The 15,730-nt window shown below is 32.9% G+C and overlaps 2 long non-coding RNA genes across 15 annotated transcripts; one reads left to right on the forward strand and one right to left on the reverse strand.

The window, feature by feature from the left end:
* Positions 1–544: 544 nt before the first annotated feature.
* LOC139885997 (uncharacterized) lies at positions 545–4,587 on the reverse strand. Of its 5 annotated transcripts, none has more exons than XR_011772221.1 (8): positions 4,383–4,587; positions 4,166–4,262; positions 3,613–3,801; positions 2,292–2,361; positions 2,065–2,214; positions 1,835–1,961; positions 1,517–1,594; positions 545–1,068 (listed from the first exon to the last, which is right to left on the reverse strand). It is a non-coding gene; the product is annotated as an uncharacterized lncRNA (long non-coding RNA). The 5 variants fall into 5 exon arrangements; XR_011772219.1 differs by having other exon boundaries at positions 2,292–2,922; XR_011772220.1 differs by having other exon boundaries at positions 2,773–3,801.
* Positions 4,588–5,615: 1,028 nt separating this feature from the next.
* LOC139892879 (uncharacterized) lies at positions 5,616–14,064 on the forward strand. Of its 10 annotated transcripts, none has more exons than XR_011774290.1 (17): positions 5,616–5,814; positions 7,031–7,282; positions 7,368–7,428; positions 7,556–7,690; positions 7,789–7,865; positions 8,209–8,293; positions 8,396–8,464; positions 8,572–8,771; positions 9,143–9,254; positions 9,522–9,728; positions 9,835–10,116; positions 10,206–10,275; positions 10,661–10,746; positions 10,834–10,927; positions 11,326–11,432; positions 11,589–11,738; positions 11,815–14,064. It is a non-coding gene; the product is annotated as an uncharacterized lncRNA (long non-coding RNA). The 10 variants fall into 10 exon arrangements; XR_011774298.1 differs by having other exon boundaries at positions 9,146–9,254; XR_011774374.1 differs by lacking the exons at positions 9,143–9,254; positions 9,522–9,728; positions 9,835–10,116; ... (4 more) ...; positions 11,589–11,738; positions 11,815–14,064 and adding an exon at positions 7,974–8,119 and having other exon boundaries at positions 7,556–7,865; positions 8,209–8,312; positions 8,572–8,881.
* Positions 14,065–15,730: the final 1,666 nt, after the last annotated feature.

The following is a 15,730-nucleotide window of genomic DNA, read 5'->3' on the forward strand; positions in this document are numbered from 1 at the left end:
CATATTTAGCATGTGACTGACACTTAACGAATAAATTAACGTCTGTCAACGTGAGTGACTAACAATGTAATATTTTAAAATCACATTGACTAAAATTGCAAGAAAAAAACCATAGTGACTAATGTTGTAAGTTTTAACAAATCACAGTGACTATTTGTGCAATTAAGTCTATGTTAAATCATTACTTCAACTTTTGTAGATGAAAATAGTTGTATAGATTATAGCTATATAAAATATAAATGTCTTAAATACATATGACTTAATAATTACTTGACAGACTTGACGAGATTCAATCAAGTCCCAGATGTACTTAACGATCATTAAATTTAAAGTACATTATCAACAATTCAATATATTGGCAGTTACAATTTGTGGTTGACAGAACTGTTTAACAATCAACCCTTTTTACACTTAATCGATTCAACATTTTTGGTACTTTTACATTGAAAAGGAATTAAATTAATTTGAATGCGTTATTAAGGAAAAAAAAGTAATTCAATTTACAACTTTAATAGTTACATATCAAATATTAAAAACAGAACAAAACAAAACCACCCGATATATAAGTTTTAAAAAGAACTTAATTCCTAAACATGAAAAAAAACTAATCCATAATGGAAGCAGTCTCAATGTTCAAACACACCAGGCACATCTATTTGACATTTAGACGGCACAAATTTACAAATTTAACCTTGACTTTTACACAAAATTCTTAATTGATCAAAAGAGGGTTTAGACGGGACCAACTTCACCACTTTCATGAGCATTTTTAAATCTTTTATCATATTCATCTTCATCACCCTCCTCCTCCTCTTCTTCTCCTGATTCACCCTCAGCCTCTTTATCATCATCCTCATCATCATCTCCCCACCCGTACCCACTAACAGAACGCGGTACTGGTGGTGATATTTTTGCTTCTGCCACGATGATTATGATTTCCTCTACACTTTATGGGGAAAATGTCGGGTCCTCCTAATTGTAATATGCGGCTTGTGCTGCTTCAATTAGTTTCCGAGGCAAGCTCTTCAGGAACCCTGGATGGCTCTTAACTTCCTTTAGGGTGATTCTCTGCAGCAAAAACAAGTACAAATATTGGTATTGTTTCTATACGAATATAATATTGGTCCAAAGATGTGGCCCGAGTGTGATTATTCGAATTTGGATAAATGGATTCAATTGCCAGATAAAATAGGCTGTGGTGATATAGTATTTGACGCAAACATCATTCTTATAAAAAAGGGAACAAACTGGACTGAGAGTAACAGTCTCAATTAGTTTCGCTGCATGAAAACCTTATCATTTTTATCCCCAAATAATAACTACCGGTAACTAAAACCAAATTTGTTTATCCATACACAATGAATCCGGTTATAAGTAGATATCATTTCTTTTCAGCACATATAAACAACCCTAAGTATCATCAATTTACATCACAGGGTGGCAGTGATAAGTGATAACTACAAATTCAACATATCTTTATTCTTATCTTTAAGCGAAAAACTGAAACTATAGTTACCAGTGAAAGATGTAGACAGTCTTGATATTATCAGTGAAACTGAAGCTGCAGCAACAAATATCCGTGAAACTGAATGTGCTGAAAAAGATAAGGCAAGTAAATGGACAGACATAATGTGCTAAAAAAGATAAGGCAAGTAAATGGTCTAAAAATAAGATCAGTTCTATTAGGGACATGTTTTATTGATGACCAAGAAGACTCCGCAGAAGAAGCAATTCAACCCTCCCCAAGACAACAGAGCCATCATTGTGGGGAGGGTAAACAGTGTCATAAAGGCAATGGACATGTTATAATAGAGAAAGTAAAAAGGTTACTAACTTTGATAGTCTTCCTATAGTTCTTGGGATTTTCTTCATCTTTAAAGGATATATGCTCCCACGGGCATCACGTAAAGCGTTACTTCACAAGACCACATGTCCTCCGAATTAAAAATCTTATACACAATCTGTGAATAGCACACATTAAGAAATCCAAATTCAACTTTGAATTATAACATAAAAGATATACCATAACGATTACAAAATTTTGTAAATAAACATCCTAATTACCGGTGATATAATTGCAAGATACGATTGAATCTGAATATAATAGTCGAAATGTTGTACCCTTCCATCATATTATTAACGAAGAAGAACCTCAGAAGCAATGTATGGAGGGGTGCCAACTGTGGATTTAGGTCTCGCCTGCATCAGATATGACTGCAAAATAACTAATACAATTAGTAAATCGAGTTATATCATTGACATAAAGTCAACCATAATAACATGTTAAACACCTTTGTATAACTAAAATAATATATTTTTAGCTGTAGTGCAGGGCTCCATGTCCTCAAGCTTCAGATCTCACTGGCAAATAACACGAACGTTAACCAAATCATATAAAACAAATACTTAGGTATACCCTAGCAATATGAATAAGAACCATTGTATCTATATAGAAATGGCGGTAGTGAACTTGTGATATAAGTTTTAAAAGAAGTACCTAGCATAAAATATTAACCAATAACTACCATCAATAAAAATCATTTAAAGCAAAACTTCTATAACATAGATCTATATTTCCACATAGAACTTATATCACAAGTTCACTACTGTAAAAACACCATAAATTTAGCATAAGAATACAATTCATAACATCACACCAATCACCCACTTATGAGCTGTTACCCAACCCGACCATTGGCCGTATATATTTACAGGATCCCTATCAGCAACAACAACAAAGTCTTAATGGAATCAGTTCACCTAGCGAACAACCTTACTGAAATCACCAGCGGTCAACTTCAAATTAAGAGTGTTCACTAAGACAAAAGTAATTGAAATGCTCAGGGAAAGCAATGTAACAGTCTTATGATGAGACTTCAACAAATTTATGTAAAAGATGCCTTTCGTGTAGAAGTCTTTACCCTGCATCACCATATAGAGCAAGCTTAAGAACCAAAACAGTTATACGATGATTTTTGGTGAACTGCTCATTGAACCTGAACTTAACGACCCATACCCAATGATCACTTAAGGCAAATCTTTATTCACATCATACTGCTAATTCATACACTTTTCTCCAAATGTGCTAGAATTTAACCCTAACAAATTCAGTTACAAATTATTGACGGACTTCAATATGTTGATTTGGAACACACTTGAATTATTGAATTACATATATCAAATTACTAATCACCCAAATCAAATAAGACTATTAAAAAACTATGCTATATGTAACCGCTTATACAACTTTTTATATTCCTTTATCAAATAACAAACAATTATGTATCAGGTAACAAATAAACATACATTGTATGAATATTGATCAAATAACACATAAATGAAAAGACGATTAGGCAAACCCGATAACAAAGGTTGTCAGTTTTATCGACCAGTAGTTCAATCTTCTATCCAAGATCAAGACCAACACAAACCTCACTTCTAAATATGTTGATTTCAAAAAGGAGTTTACCATTTGTGTGCAATCGATAAAAAAAATATTATGAACAAATTCCTAATAAGAAGTTAGTATTTATATTCAATCGTTGAAATTTTCACTTGGTCAAATTACAAGAAATTATAAGAATTTGATGAATAATTACTATTTATAATCACCTGGTTTGCGAACATATAGCCGAAAGAGGATTGTTGAAGTATGTCTTTTTCCAAGTAACAAACACCTTAACACGCACTCGAGTTTCAGGTGTAACTTGATTGTTGAGCAGGTTTAGAGGTATGAATTCTCAAGCGTCATCCATTTTTTGAATGATATTTTGTTGTGCAAAACTGTTTTCTCAATGACAACTGCTGGTGTATATTTATAATCAGTTTCCAATATTTCGAATTTTAAACCATGGAGGGAAATAATAGCAGTTAAGATAATACAGTTAATTGGAATGTATCAGTAACCTCCAGCTGGAGATAAAACTATAACTGTATTGTTATAAGTAACCTCCATTGTACGAAATTAATGCTTATATATTATACATATATATATATATATACGTTGTATCCAATATCCAAAAAATGTATTATAAAGTTTTAATATCTAATCTACCTGCCTATGTAACAGAATATGATAAAAAAAAACGTGCATAATGTAAACTTTGGATTAAAGTTAGTTCAGTATTATAAAAAATTAAGAATCACCAGTAACATGAAACCATACCTTTACTATGAATCTGCTTATTATGCTTGTAAGCAACAGTCCACCTTCTGATGACATAGGACAATATCCATAAATTAACGTTTTGAGAATCCATAATCTGAAAAAAAAAAAAAAATAGAAAAAAAAAAAATTTGTTCCATAGTAAGGTATATAATTATCGATTGTGAGTTGATCATTATTACATACAGCTAATTCATATTAATAATAATCAACTCACGATTAACGATTTGTTTCGATTGAACGAAATTGAATGCCGAGGGAGCTAATCATTATTGGATAAAATGATTGTCTGCAACCTTGTCGATTGAACACGTTGTGAGTTGAAGACGAATTGGAAACGTAGATACCGATTGACACAAATATCAAGCATAATAATCAAAAAATTAGGGTTTATGTCGTTTGAACAAATTGACGAAAGTGTATTGAAGGTACTGTATTATGAATTTATATAATATAGCTTCTTTGAAATCTATCTATCTATACATATACATATATACATACATACACATTATTATAAAGCGTGTGCCAATAATCTTACGTGTTAATTTTTTAATTATTCTGAATTAAATAATCTTATGTGTCAATTTCTTAATTAATCTGAATTAAATAATCCTACAAAATAATAACTCCCTAAAATAACTCCCTTAAATAATTGTAATTCCTAAATTAAATATATGGAAGTTATAACTTAATCACGTATTGAAATATTAGACAAGCAAGTATCTTATAATATTCGACCCATTAGCATGTGACAAAAGTCCATAATCCTCTTACAAATATTATATACGAAAATATAATAATAATAATAATAATAATAATAATAATAATAATAATAATAATAATAATAATAATAATAATAATAATAATAATATATGAGTTAATTATCTAAATCTATATGATTATAATATTGGAAAATTAATATTTAGAAGATTTATATCTCAATAATCATAAAATGGTTTCAAATGACGGGCTTATTATCTATGTGTTAGTATTCAATACTAATGTTACGATACAAATCTTATCGATAATAAAAGGGTTTTTTCCACTGTAATTGTATTATATATTGATAAGTATGAATATTAACGTTATCGAATACTAATTTTTACGACTCTCGTGTAACGCACGGGCTCATAAAACTAGTTTATCTATATAGCTAAGGTTCTTGGGGATTTTTTTTAGTAGATGGAATGGAACGATCGAGGAGAGAGAGTGTAGATTGGATGGCTTTCAGGTTTTAGAGGGGTATTTTAGGGAGAACATTTAAATCTAACATGAGACACTGGATTCTGACATCGGATAAATGTGAGCCTTTGATCAATCAACAATATTCTATTTTAAGGGTGATGATCTGTTTTTGTCATGCTATATTTTTAAAATCTGACTCAATTAAAGCTTTGTAATATATAGAGTAGATAGATAGATAGATTAGCTTATTTTTAAAGCAAACATTCCCTTATATAAATACAAACCCAAACCCATTCCTCCCCTTTAAATACACAACCCATCCAATCAAACCCTACGCTACAATTTCCCGCGTTTCTACTTCTCCGCAAAGTCGCCGGCACCGGTACGGTCTCCGCTACACAACTCCTTCGTCGCCGTTGCAAAAACTCGACTTATTTACTCTCCGGTCGTTTCTGTCTTTTCCGGTACAAATTTCCGTTCAACACTGAACTTTGATAACTGTAATTGTATGTTTCTGTGATCTTGCATCTTTTTATTCCGACTGTAGTCAATATAGGTTGATTAAACATTTATGCTACAAGATTCAATTCATTTGTTAAGGATTTTTGTTTGATCATTTGAAGAAAGTGCTAACTAAGTGATAGGACGGAGACATACAGATACATACATATACATACAGATGTTAAAAAAAGAATCAAAGGGTGTTCTTGAAATCTGCATCTGATTGGGTAGTTTAATTCTTTTAGATTGGTTGATGGTATTAAGGATGATATACATTGATTAGGGTTTGGAAGAAGGTGTTCATTCTTTTGTATTTGCAGATTTGCTACAGAACAAATCTTTCTTCTTTTTCTTTAACTTTAAAAAATAATGGTATTTAATTCTTTTTGGTTTTTTTTCTTATCTTTTTCAAAGAGGGTTTGTGATTGTGAAACATGCCGAGGAAGAGAACTAGACCACACCAGAAAGATCAACAAAATAATCTGATTCCTCTGATTCTAATTCTAATTCTAATGATTCTTGGTATACAAATTCCGGTGCTTTCTTGAAAACAAATACACAAAACAATTCATCTTTCACTGTGCCTGATGTGTTTGTAGTGCTAAACCCTAAGAACTCAGAATCTGATTCAGTTAGAAGTCCTACTTCTCCTTTGATTTTTAAGAAATTTTTTTTTTTCAAAACCGAGTTTTGGGATATTACCAAACAAGGCTTCTTAAAAACTGAAGGAAGCGACTCAAAAGAGTTGGAATTGTAACACATTAGGATTGAGCATTGTCGAATCTCTTAAAGATGAGACAAAACCATCATCCGGAAAAGTACTACGGTCATCTGACAGTAAGATTATTCTATCTGCACCCCAAATGAAAATCTTGAACAACCCATGTTTGAAGACCACCAGGTTTGACCTTTTTGACTCGTCATTAAACTCGCTCCCAAAGAATTATGAAATTTTCCCTCATATCCAAAAAACATATGTTTCAATTATATTAAAAAAAAAAAAAAAACAGATGTTGTTTGATTCTATCAGTGATTGGTCAAAGAAACCAAGGATGTCGAGATGACAAAGATATGTCTGCTCAAGCGATTATGCTCTAGATGGCATGATGCTCTGTGATATAAACTGCTTTATATGGAAGTTTGGATTCTTCAATATGCCTATCTGCTACTTTGTTCCAGTTCATAGGTGTTCTACTTGAAGAATGCTCCCGTTCAGAGATCTTTACAATTATTGGTTTTTATCGCAAAATGCATCAACTAACCTGGTGAGATTTTAAATTGATAAAAGCGCCTCTTATTATTTTTATTTTAAATTTAATTACTGACTTCTAATCTGGCGTGATATGGCTGTCTGAGGAACTTACTTTATTACCGGAGATTCAAGTGGGAGATACAAAACCTCTTGTTGCTTATCTTTGTGTTCTTCACAAGGTGATAATGGTTTTATATTATATGTCAGTGTTTGTTGGAAAAACTTCACTTATAAGGGGAGGTGTCGTTTTCTCATGGTTGATAGGTTCTGGAAAATGGGAACGCCATTGAAAGCAAGTCACCGTTTTACAATGTCGATCCTATAAGTATATTAAATCCTCCTGGTTTTTATTATGAGTTATTTTTGCATGTGACGGTTCTTGCATGATATGCTTGTACCATTACTACGAAAATCCAACTCTGCTTGTCTTCTATTTTGCTTTTTATATGTAGACGCTGAAGTCTTCTGACAGAGCACAAATGGTTCTTGGTTTTTTATCTATGCTCAGTAAAAAGATATGTAGGCTTCCAGATCTGGGGCCAACTCCACTTGATAATCAGGATGTTTAGATCGTTAGTTCACATGCGGTAACTGGCTAACTGATGATCTCTTGTTTAATTAGTTATCTTTGCTTTTCTCTCATTTCACGATTAAGCGAGAGATGATCTCCAAATCAATGAAATAGGCTGTGTATGACGACTGCATGTGCATTACATTCATCTCCCCTGCAGATGCAGCTTCCTGCAAATGAATTCCCTTATAGTAAGCTGACTTATTGATATAGCTCTGATGATATTTGTTTTACTATGTTGTGTGTACTTCATCTAGTTGACATTCATGTATCCGAGTCACTACTAATAAATTATGTAGCATATTAGGAATATTCGGTTTCAAGAGGGTTGTGCAAAAACTCTTGTTGCTTTTCTATGTGCTCTTTGCAAGATCCGTCACATCTATCTGAACGTTAAAGATGCCTTTTGGTTGTCCCTATATTTGGGCAGATGATTAGCTCTCTGGTTGTCTTGCATGATTTTTCACACTTATTTTTCTTCTACACATTTTTGATATATAACAGGAATATTTATAAATGATGTGACCTTGACAGGCTTATTATTTTAGATTTGAGTTAAATGAAGAACCAAAAAGTGATCACTAACCATACACCATCTCATTTCTCAATCCGTTAAATGGTATGATTTCCATTAAACTGCAAGTGAAAAACCCTTATGCACTTTACTATTGATAATTTTTGTTGCATAATTTGGAACCTGTTAGCTTTGTGTTTACTACAGGTTATGGTTATTGGGAGCTTATGGCTGCTGGGAATGAACATACGATTGAGACTTGCTGTGCTCCAAATGGTAAATATTCTCTTAATAGTATGTCACCAGTTTTCATATGATAAAACATAAGGGCATCACTTTTTGCTATGAATCTTTGATGATTCAGTTTCTATGTTTCAAATTAGGTGTTATTGATTGATATGATCATCAGGCGATTGGAACGTTGTATTTATACAGCTAGTAAAAGTTTTTGAAATGGAAACCGAGATCTTAATCGCTAAACCCTAATCAAGCATCACAAATCGTTTGTTTCCTGCTGCTTTACCAGTACTTTTGATAGCAATTACACACAGTGATCCGGGGAAATGGGTTACAGTAGTTGAAGGTGGGCCCCGTTTTGGTAATGATTTCATCATGATCATGTTTGTTTTTAAGAATGTTTAACACATGTCTTTAAACTCATGCCTATCAAATGCGTTTTATTATTAAAGCTTAGTTTCTAATTCTAGTGTCATAAGAAAGAAGTTAAATGGTAGAACATTTATTTAGCTGTCTCTGTTATCTCTCATTGTATGATGATAAATTCGAAACCTTAAGCTGAGTGATGATCTTCATCCTAATGAAACAGACTGTGTCCGACTGCTTGTTTTTGCTAATAAATAAGTAGACTTTTTTTTTTTTTTTTTCATAATTCATTCTGTCTTGCTTTAATTTACATATTAGATCTGATTGTTATTAAAGCATTACTTCATTTAGTAGGATTACGTGCAAGAGACCCAATGAATGTATGATGCCCTGCAGCGTGGTTTTGGCACACAGAAAGAAGAGCTTCAATAACAGCCTTATAACATCGAGAGTACGTCGCAAGGTGATATCTGAACTATATTACATTTTAATTAATTAATAGTTGTCACTTCAGCGCATGGGTTGCCAGAATCAAGAGGGGTATTGATAAGATACTGATATAATAGCAGCAGCAGTAGCAAGTAATTAACAATAAGATGATGAACAAATGATGAAATAACAAATTGATTAATGATAAATTATGAACTGATGTTGTTATTATTGATAATAAACGAAGATAAACAGAAATCAGAGGAGATCCACACTAATGGAAAACACTCTGCCTAATCAGAGAAGAAGACTAAGCAAACTTCCTGCCCAAGCTGCTTTACAGCCGATCACCAAAAGACGTACATCCAAAGCATGAATCTAACCCTAAATGACCAACAACAATATATAGGCTTTCTATTGGGCTATTCATTGTTGGGCTTGGCTTTGGACCGTTCTCTATCAGATATGTAAAAGCTTGTGTTGCTTATCTATGTAATCCTCGCGCAAGGTGAAATCTGAACTATATTACATTTTAATATTTGTTTGTCTATTAATGGTTATTTTATTTATGAAGTTTGTCACTAACTGGGTCTAACGTTATTCATGGATGATAGGTCTCTAAAATGGGAATCCTAGTGAAAGAAAGTCAAGTTTCATGATGTTGATGATTTATTTAAACTTACCTGATTATCTGGAGGATTGGTCATATCTATTGCTACCTTCCGTATAGGCGTTCGAGCAGTATGAATTGCGGTGTTCGATGCTGGTTTGCCAAAATCCGTTATAAAATGATGCTACCTTGTAGGTTTATTATATGAGATTTGAGTTAAATGAAGAACGAACAGGCGATCACTACCATTTCTCAACCTGTTAAATGCACTGATTTCCATGAAATTGTAAGTGTAAAAGTAAAACCCTTATGCACTTCACCACCGTTAAATTGTGTTGCATAATTTGGAACCTGTTATCTTCATGTTTACAACAGGTGTTATGGCTACTTGGAATGATCAGACAATTGAGACTAGCTTGGGCTGTGCTCTGAATGGTATTTCAAGGTATAACACTTGCCAGTTCTTGTTTAACACATTTGTGAAAAGTCCTGCTGCTTATCAAATGTGTTTTACTTTTAAAACTTGGTTTCTACTTTCTAGTTCTGATGTCAAATGGAAAAGGTAAAATGCTAAAACAAGACATGGTTGGAAGTTTTCTTCTGCTTATGTTTTTCACATGTCTTTAACTTCATCTTCTAATTTGTTTGACCGAATGATGATGTGGATATGGTCTACATGCATGATGCATACATGACAGGTTTATTATTTTATTTTAGATTTGAGTTAAATGAAGAACCAAAAAGTGATCGCTACCCATACACCATCTCATTTTCTCATTCCGTTAAATACTATGATTTTTTTAATATGCCTGTTTGCTACTTCATTTCAGTTCATACATGTTCTACTTGAAGAATGCTCCCGTTCAAAGATTCTTACAGTTATTGATTTTTATCACAAAAAGCATTAACTAACCTGGTGAGATTATAAATTGATAAAAGAGCCTCTTATCATTTATTCTTTTAATTTTATTATTCGTTGTTGTTACCTAAAATATTGATGTAGAGCTTTGCTGGATGTATAACATATAATCACCACTTCTAAACATAGTGATTGGTACCGACATTATAAGTATGCATGACATTGTGTGAACAACCAGGTATGATTTTGACATAGTAGCTTTTTATTCACGAATTCATAAAATGTCGGTTTTGCATGGTAGAGGTAAAAAAAATCCTGACGGCTATGATCTCTCTTAGTCAATATGAATTATTTTGTTTAAAAATATCAGGTTACCATAATGATTTTGAATTCTTTTTAAGGAAAAAAAAGTCTTTTCAAAAAATAAAGATTTTGAATAAATTTGTGCGGCTTTTGACCCGTTCCCGTTTTAGCTAAATATTGTACCCTTAGATTTGGACCTCATTGAGATAGAATGTTCTCAAATTAAACCCAACCGATTTACGGCTAAGTTTATAAACCACACTACATTCTTTAACAACTAAATACAACTTCTTCCATCCTTTGTTTGTTTTTAAGTACTTACTGTGTATATAGGTTGTGAACCCCAATGCCTGTTGGGAGAAGGTTCACAAATGGGTGACAAATGCAGTGTGAAACGATCTGTTATTGGTCCTCATTCTCGGATAGTTTCCAATGTGAATGTACTTCTCCCTTTATAAGTGACTTTAATGATTCCCGTAAGAACTAAACCGTATGACGATGCTGGACTGAGGGTCTATTGAATGAAATTAAAGAATTACTGATGACCAAAACCATACCCACCCATTTGAGTGTTTCTGGTTGCTTTCAATTTGTAGGTTGTGAATTCAGTTATTATGATTAGCTTACATGATTATGCTCTAGATGGCAACATGCATCTTCAGCAAGCTTAGTACATGCTTTCAATGTGTCAATCTTAAAGATTCACATGATTAGCTTTGGAGATCATTTTTGTTGTTGCATTGCAAGTTAGTAATTACAGCTCTTATTAAGTTATAGTTTCTAGCAAATGATTTAAATCTTAGTACTTATAGATTGTTGTAGTATATGCAGGATGTATAACATAAAAGATGAAGATATTGAGATGGTGGTCACTTGAATTTCAGCTAGTGGCATTACATTCATCTCCCCTGCAGATGCAGCTTCCTGTCCATGAATTCCTTTATAGTATTTGAATCGCTACTATTAAATTTTGCAGCATATTAGGAACCTGTTAGCTTTGAGTTTCTAACATGTTATGGCTATTGGGAACGATTAAACAATGGACTTCATAATATGATTTTAGTTTAGACTAACTTGTAAAGAACAAGGTATGCATGAAATTGTGAAGAACCAGGTATGATTGGGCTTAGACTACATCACATTTGTTTACATCATTTTATTTGGCAGCTTGAGGAACTGGCCGAATTATAATCATCTTTTGCAAGAAGATAAATTCAAGTAGTCACTTCAGCGCACTGGTATGGCACCAGATATTCAATTTAATTGGGAGATGCAAAACCTCTTGTTGCTTATCTGTGTGTTCTTCACATGGTGATAACGGTTCTATATTATATTTTAATTGTAATTGTTTGTCGAACTTCAGCGCACTGGTATGGCACCAGATATTCAATTTGGGAGATGCAAAAGCTCTTGTTTCTTATCCGTGTGTTCTTCGCAAGGTGATAACGGTTCTATATTATATTTGTATGTAATTGCTTATCGAACTTCATATCGGGGGGTTGTGTTATTTTGTCCTGGTTAACGGGTTCTGGAAAAAGGGAACCGTAGAAAGTCACAGTTTCATGATGTTGATCCATTATTTAAACTTCCTGGTTTTGAATATATGCCTCTTTATTCGAAGGTTTGGTACTTTTTCTATAGCCTTTCAATTTTTATTTTTATTTTTATTTCTTTCACTTGTCCTTTGTTGTGCTGTAGGGTTATTTGGGTATATTGATATTTACCTTTTAATCAGTTTTATCCAAACTTTAAAGATACCATTTGGGGTTCTTGTGAACTGTGTGATTAATATCTGTGTGTGGTGGTTGGCCGTCAAGTTGGGTAGATGATGGGCTCTCAGGTTATCTTGCATGATCTTTCACAATTTTTTTATTCTCATCTACACATTTTGATATGTTATTTTCTCATGGTTAACGGGTTCCGGAAAATGGGAACCCAGGTAAAAGAAAGTCATACTTTTTTGATGTTAATGCTTTATTTAAACTTCATATCTACTAATACTTTTTATATTGGCTCTCTGGTTGTCTTACATGATCTTTCACATTTTTTTTCTCTTCATATCTACTCATACCTTTGATATTTTGCTTGGACTGTTCATGTTTAACATATGTCTTTAAACCCATGCTTATAGAATGTGTTTTACTATTAAAGCTTGGTTCCTAATTCTGATGTTTTTAAGAAAAAAGTTACTTCTTAAATGCTAAAACAAGACATAGTTGGAAGTTTTCTTCGACTTATGTTTTTCACGTCTTAACTTCATGTTCCAATTTGTTTGACCGAATGATGATGAGAATATGCTCTACATGTATGATGCATACTTGCAAAAGCTGATAACATAATTTTTATCGTACCCACTTGCTAGAGACGGTCATAATGGTTTTTACGTGGTTGTATCAGTTTGCCATTTTATTTTAATCTGCTTTAAATATATATGCAAGTTTGGATTCATTAATATGCTTCTCTGCTACTTCGTTTCAGTTCATAGGTGTTCTACTTGAAGAATGCTCTCCCATTTAGAGATCCTTACAATTATTGATTTTTTTCAATGAAAGCATTAACTAACTAATTGGTTTAGAGTACTAAGGAACTCATGGGCTTATATTTAGGACATATTATTGGACTAAAAAGTGATCCCAAAAATATATTGTTGTAGAGCCTTGCTTTAAGGAATAAAGGATGTATAAGATATAATCACGACTTTTAAAGATAGTGTACATCAATGGCACTACAACATTGTACAGAACCAGGTATGATTTTGGTTTAGAATACATCACTTTGTTTTTACATCCTTTTATTGTCTGCCTTAGGAACTAACTGGCTTTTAATCTGGATGAAGTCATGCAACAGGTACAATATTACCAGAGATTCAATTGAGAGATGCAAAACCTCTTGTTGTTTATCTATGTATTCTTCGCAAGGCTATATTATATTTCAGTAGTTGTTGGTTGAACTTCACTAACTGAGGGAGATATTATTTTCTCATGGTTTACAGGTTCTAGAAAATAGGAACCTTGTTGAAAGAAAGTCAGAGTTTCACGAGGTTGATCCTATATTAAATTTCTCGGTTTTTAATATGTGCCTTTTTTGTTGAGGTGTTTGAGTATAATTTATTTTTGCATGTAACGATTCTTGCATGATAGACTTGTACCATTACTGCTAAAATCTAGCTATGCTTATCTTCTATTTTACTTTTTATATGTAGAAGCTAGACGTTTCTTGGCAGAGCACAACACATGCTCAGTCAAAAGATGTAGGCTTCCTCATCCAAGGCCAACTCTACTCGACAATCATGATGTTCAGATCGTTAGTTCACATGCTGTAACATAAAGCGATGATTAACATATAAACAATTATCATCCTCACAATGTTTTCATGACGATCAAGTTTTCCACATCTCCGTCCTTGCATTTAATATGGAGATTCGTGCAATCAGAAGGTGCGCTTAGCAATGGATTTGACAAGAGTTAATGCATCTGTCATATGATTTTTGTACACTTCAACTATATATATACCATTCTCTCTCCTCCTTTGGTCCTCGAGTCCATTTGCAACTTTTGAATTTTTTCATAAATTTTTTCCAATTACATGGCTGCTATACAATGTTGAAACGGTTATTGGTATTCATGAAAAAATCAAAACTTTCACAGGGACATGGAAGACCCAAGTAGGAGCAAAGATAGTACATATATAATTGAAGCATACGGAAATCATAAGATAGACGCATTGACCGTTGTTAAATCCATTGTCAACCGCTTTTCTATTGCACGAGTCTTGGTATTAAATGTGAGGATGGAGATTTGGGAGAATTGATCATCATGAAAACTTTGAGACGATGATAATTTTTTATTTGTTAATTATTGCTTTTTGTTCATGCAACGTGATTGATTAACTATTAAATTGGTATTAAGTTCATTTATGCAGGATGTATGACATTAAAGATGAAGATATTGACGTTGTGGTCACTCGAATATCAGCTAGTTGCATTACATTCATCTCCCCTGCTGATGCAGCTTTGCTGTCCATGAATTTGGCTTTAGAGTACATCACATGTTTTTACATCTTTTTTATATGGCAGTTTGAGGAAGTGACCGAATTTTAATGAGCAAATGAGCCGAAAATGTAACATAAGTTACCCAATTTGACAATCAAGGTAACCATCAATTTGACTAAGTCCAAAAAGCACTTCAATTTAATTTTTGCTCAATAAAAGAACTACGTCTTCAGAATTTTTAAAATTGAGGTAATTTTTGGCCACATGGACATTTTGATTGAAAAAAAGTTCCACCTGTATTTTCCAACTGTTTTTATTTATATTAACGAATTTACAACTCATATAACCTCTTATTTATAACCCATCAATCGTTCTTTCTCTCCAAAATTAGGGTTACAAGTTTCTCTGCTCTCCTACACCTCTCCATCGTTCTTTGCTCAACACGAAGATGAACAAAAATGGAATTCAAAGATGCTATTGTGGTGGTGTTGTAGGTGGTTGGACATCTTCAACACGAACAAACCTTGCTCGTCGATTTAGGAGTTGCCCAAATTATATGCGTTCTCTTGAACAATGATGCACCTTCTTCCAGTGGATCGATCTAGAGCTTCCTAATGAATGGTATAGTAGAAAGTTTTATTAAATGACTGCTGATAAAAAAGACTGGAAGCAGAAGTTGCAAAGATGAAGATGAGGGTCAAATTGTTGTTGTGGATTTGTGTAATATTAATCTTTTTTTTATGTTTG

The sequence above is a fragment of the Rutidosis leptorrhynchoides genome, chromosome 1 (assembly GCF_046630445.1).
Source record: "Rutidosis leptorrhynchoides isolate AG116_Rl617_1_P2 chromosome 1, CSIRO_AGI_Rlap_v1, whole genome shotgun sequence".
NCBI classification, from domain to species: domain Eukaryota; kingdom Viridiplantae; phylum Streptophyta; class Magnoliopsida; order Asterales; family Asteraceae; genus Rutidosis; species Rutidosis leptorrhynchoides.